Here is a 5297-nt window from a genome sequence, read left to right on the forward strand (position 1 = left end):
TGCCTAAGAGTATTAAAAGATATGGCTTTATTTAGAATTGTATTTACATTACTTTGGTCTTTTGAAATGTTGGTTGGTATGCTGGTGTGCCTGTTTCTTCACTTAAAGCTCACTTGCCTACAACAATTAAATACGCTAAAATACTTAATAGGATTGTTTGGTAAATTCAGCTGTGCCAGGAGTACCTCCGCCCAGACAAAGTTAACTCTCTAGTGTGCCTGTTTTTTCACGTTAATCTCACTGACCTACGATAATTAAATATGTTAAATACTGCATAGGAGTGAATGGTAAACTCAGTCGTACTTAAAGTGCCCACACCCAGTGAATACTCACTCCAGTGTGCCCGTGTCCCCCCTTACACAGTGTCTGAGAGCTGCTCAGGTGTGCCTATGTTTCCGCACTTAAATCTCACTTACCTTCAATAATTAAATACTCTAAAATACTTCATAGGAATAAATAATAAACTCAGTTGCACCTAGAATGCCTCCAACCCAGACAAAACTCACTCCAGTGAGCTCTGGTCCCACTGTAAAGTGTCTGAGACCCTCTCAGGTGTGTCTAGGTTTACTCACTTAAAAGGGACACTAACCCCACATCTTTTCTTTCACGATTCAGACAGAGCAGCAATTTTAAGCAACTTTCTAATTTACTCCTATTATCAATTTTTCTTTGTTCTCATGTTATCTTGAAAAAGCAGTAATAAAAGCTTAGGAGTCGGCCCATTTTTAGTTCAGCACCTTGGTAGAGCTGCTGATTGGTTTGTTACATTTAGCCACAAATCAGCAAGTGCTACCCAGATGCTGAACAAAAATGGTCCGGCTCTAAAGCTTACAGTACTGCTTTTTCAAATCAAGATAGTATGAGAACGAAGAAAAATTGATAATAGGAGTAAATTAGAAAGTTGCTTAAAATCGCATGCTCTGTCTGAATCATGAAAGAAAAAAAAATTGGGTTTAGTGTCCCTTTAAGTCTATTTTACCTACAACAATTAAATACATTAAAATACTTCATGGTATTGAAGGGTAAACTCAGTAGTACTTAGGGCTCTATTTATCATTATTTTCTGAAATATGACTTTCAATTCTCCTATCAGTTCCCCTCAGCTCGCCCCTGGAGAGGTGCACAGGTGCGCCAATATTTATCATTAAACCGGTAGTATTTTATCGCCGATTTCCATTGGCGAGATGCGGCAGATTAATGATAAATCTCGCCATCATTTTATAGAATGCGCCTTATTTATCATTAAAACAGCTTTGAATTTCGACTATTTCAATTGAATGTAATTGTATTGTATTGTTTCTATTAACCTTTGCCCTGTTAAAACCTGAGTTTTAATACCAAATATATTTAAATCTAAATATTGAAAACCAAGACTTTGATAACGATTAATGTATATTTTTTAAATATTGTTAAAGGGACACTGAACCCAAATTGTTTCTTTCATGATTCAGATAGGGCAGCAATTTTAAGCAGCTTTCTAATTTACTCCTATTATCAATTTTTCTTCGTTCTCTTGCTATCTTTATTTGAAAAAGAAGACATCTAAGCTTTTTTTCTAGGTTCAGGACTCTGGACAGCACTTTTTTATTGGTGGATGAATTTATTTAGGCAAATTTTTGAAAATACATGTATATAGCAAATATGTTTCTATTGAAATATGTAATCAATCTATTGGAAATTTAAATTTTGTCCGTACTGTCCCTTTAACTATCTTACATTGTTATTATATTGCTATCTTTACAATGATAATCTGTTATCTTAATAAAAAATGTATTAGGACACCAACAAACCTTTAAACAATATATTTTTATTATTTACAAAAATAAATATCATGTTGTCTTCACATTCATAAAAAGATTAATATAAATATCAAGTTTTTTCAATTTTAAGCCGGATTGCATGCAATGTCGAGTAGTTCTCCTTGAGTCCTTTTTCAGCTTTAATTAACACCTCCAATAATTGTTTTTTATTAATCAAAATGTTTTGATCTTTAGGAACTGTAAAAAAAAATATATTTTGAAATATGAACATGATTTATAAAAACACATTTTTTTTTTTCCATTGGATATCTATTTAAATAAATAAATAAAATAAATCATTAAAGGGACATTAAACACTTTGAGATGGTAATATAAAATGATAAATTGTATATAATAAAACAACTCTGCAATATACTTTCATTATTTATTTTGTCCTCTTTGCCTGTAATTCCATTCTGAAATTGTGAGCTTTTCAGTTCCTGTTAGAAATGGAAGTGCAGAACACTGTTAAATCCAGCACAACCATTGGCTGCACACTCTAGTGACCTATTTATAACTGACCCTAATTGGCCACAGCAGAGAAGGTAACACAAGTTACAACATGGCAGCTCCCCGTGTTTTATAGACACTAAAACTTTACACTTATTTTGTCACTTTTTAAACAACTAATGAAACTTTAAAAAATACATCTATATGTTAGTCATGGACTAATCTTTTCTTTGAATGCATCATTCTATCTAGCATGTATATAGTGTTTAATATCCCTTTAAATGTAATGAACCATCAATATACATAGTTATAAACATATAAATATTTTAAAGATTATCTTACCATAATAAGATAAACTTTAAAATTGTAATTATACATTGAAATTGAATTTTTGGTTATGAAGCATTTGAAGTCCATGTATTATCTCTTTAAGGGACAACACATGTCTGATATACTCACCCCAGTCATAATTGATTGTTGTTGAAGAATCATTGGATTTGTTTTCATCATGGACCTCTCTGGCCACTGCTTCTTCTTGCATATATATTTTACTACCTTACGATTATTTTGTCTGATTGATATATATATAATGTGGAGTTGGGTTTCAAAGCTCAGCACACATAGAAGGGAGAAAAACAAAACATAAACCAAATTATGGTGCAGTATGTCAGGACTAGGCAATAAGACACTAAAAGTGAGATTTAAATTTGCTCACCTTATTTAACCTCATGTGAGGTATGTGAGAAGCGTGGGGGGGGGATATAATCCCTAAAGATGCTCTTGGCTGGTATGCAGTATCTTTTAGCAGGCGTAAAACTTGATATCCCTGGAGCAGATATGTGCTGGTTTTTCTAACAAACTTCTCCTCTCTGGATTAAGGTAGAGAAACTTTAGCCTAGATTATGAGTTCTGCATTAGCCTTAAAAAGCAGCGTTAAGGGGTCATAACGCTGCTTTTTAACGCCCACTGGTATTACGAGTATGGCAGGTACAGGTGTACCGCTCACTTTTCTTCCGCGACTTTTGGTTACCGCAAATCCCCTTACGTCAATTGCGTATCCTATCTTTTTAATGGGATTCGCCTAATGCCGGTATTATGAGTCTTGGAAAAAGTGAGCGGTACAGACTCTACCTCCAAGACTCCTATGGCATAAAAAAGTCAGTAGTTAAGAGTTTTATGGGCTAATGCCGGAACATAAAGCTCTTAACTACAGTGCTACAAAGTACACTAACACCCATAAACTACCTATAAACCCCTAAACCGAGGCCCCCTCACATCGCAAACCCTATAATAAAATGATTTAACCCCTAATCTGCCGTCCGGACACCGCCGCCACCTACATTATAGCTATGAACCCCTAATCTGCTGTCCCTAACATCGCCGACACCTATATTATATCTATTAACCCCTAATCTGGCCCCCCCCAATGTCGCCGCCACCTACCTACACTTATTAACCCCTAAATGTCGCCGCCACTATAGTAAATGTATTAACCCCTAAACCGCCGCACTCCCGCCTCACAAACACTATAATAAATTTTATTAACCCCTAATCTGCCCCCCCCCAATATCGCTGCAACCTACTTACAATTATTAACCCCTAATCTGCCGCCCACAATGTCGCTGCTACTATAATAAAGTGATTAACCCCTAAACCTAAGTCTAACCCTAACCCCCCTAACTTAAATATAATTTAAATAAATCTAAATAAATTTACTTTAATTAAATAAATTATTCCTATTTAAAAATTAATACTTACCTATAAAATAAACCATAAGATAACTACAATATAACTAATAGTTACATTGTAGCTATTTTAGGATTTATATTTATTTTACAGGCAACTTTGTATTTATTTTAACTAGGTACAATCGTTATTAAATAGTTAATAAGTATTTAATAGCTACCTAGTTAAAATAATTACAAAATTACCTGTAAAATAAATCCTAACCTAAGTTACAAATACACCTAACACTACACTATCAATAAATTAATTAAATAAATTACCTACAATGATCTAAACTAAAATACAATTAAATAAACTAAACTATATTACAAAAACAAACAAACACTAAATTGCAAAAAAAAAAAAAATATTACAAGAATTTTAATCTAATTACACCTAATCTAAGCCCCCTAATAAAATAAAAAAGCCCCCCAAAATAATAAAATTCCCTACCCTATACTAAATTACAAAGCAATCAGCTCTTTTACCAGCCCTTAAAAGGGCTTTTTGCGGAGCATTGCCCCAAAGTAATCAGCTCTTTTACCTGTAAAATAAAATACAAGACCCCCCCCCAACATTACAACCCACCACCCACACACCCCTACTCTAAAACCCACCCAATCCCCTAACACTACCCCATTGAAGATCACCCTACCTTGAGCCATGTTCACCCAGCCGGGCACCAATGGGCCAGAAGAGGACATCCGGAGCGCCAGAAGTCTTCATCCGATCGGGGCAGAAGAGGTCCTCCATCCAGCAGACGTCTTCATCCAAGCGGCATCTTCTATCTTCATCCATCCGGCGCGGAGCGGGTCCATCTTCAAGACATCCGACGTGGAGCATCCTCTTCTTTACTTTACGCTGCTTTTTTGCAGGTGTTAGACTTTTTTTCAGCCGGCTCTCCCCATTGATGTCTATGGGGAAATCGTGCACGAGCATGAAAACCAGCTCACCGCAGCTTTCAGAAGCGCTGTTATTGGAGTGCGGAATGGAGATCAATCTTGCTCTAAGCTCACTTCTTGCCTGATAACGCTGGGTTTTTATAAACCTGTAATACCAGCGCTGTAGGGAAGTGAGCGGTGACAATAACTTGCAAGTTAGCACCGCACCCCTCATAACGCAAAACTCGTAATCTAGCCGATAGTGAGTTACAAATGAATAACAGACATTGGCATATATACAATGTACAATAATACCATCAGGTGGGTACCCAAGTGAATAGACACCCCTCCTAGGGAAAAAAATTATTAACCCCTTAATGACCACAGCACTTTTCCATTTTCTGTCCGTTTGGGACCAAGGCTATTTTTACATTTCTGCGGT

The 5297-nt window shown here is 35.7% G+C and overlaps 1 long non-coding RNA gene across 1 annotated transcript; it reads right to left on the reverse strand.

Moving 5' to 3' along the window:
* Positions 1-1787: 1787 nt before the first annotated feature.
* Positions 1788-4483, reverse strand: LOC128650431 (uncharacterized). The gene is made up of 2 exons (XR_008400751.1): positions 2709-4483; positions 1788-1997 (listed from the first exon to the last, which is right to left on the reverse strand). It is a non-coding gene; the product is annotated as an uncharacterized LOC128650431 (long non-coding RNA).
* Positions 4484-5297: the final 814 nt, after the last annotated feature.

Source organism: Bombina bombina, chromosome 2 (assembly GCF_027579735.1).
Source record: "Bombina bombina isolate aBomBom1 chromosome 2, aBomBom1.pri, whole genome shotgun sequence".
Taxonomy (NCBI): Eukaryota; Metazoa; Chordata; class Amphibia; order Anura; family Bombinatoridae; genus Bombina; species Bombina bombina.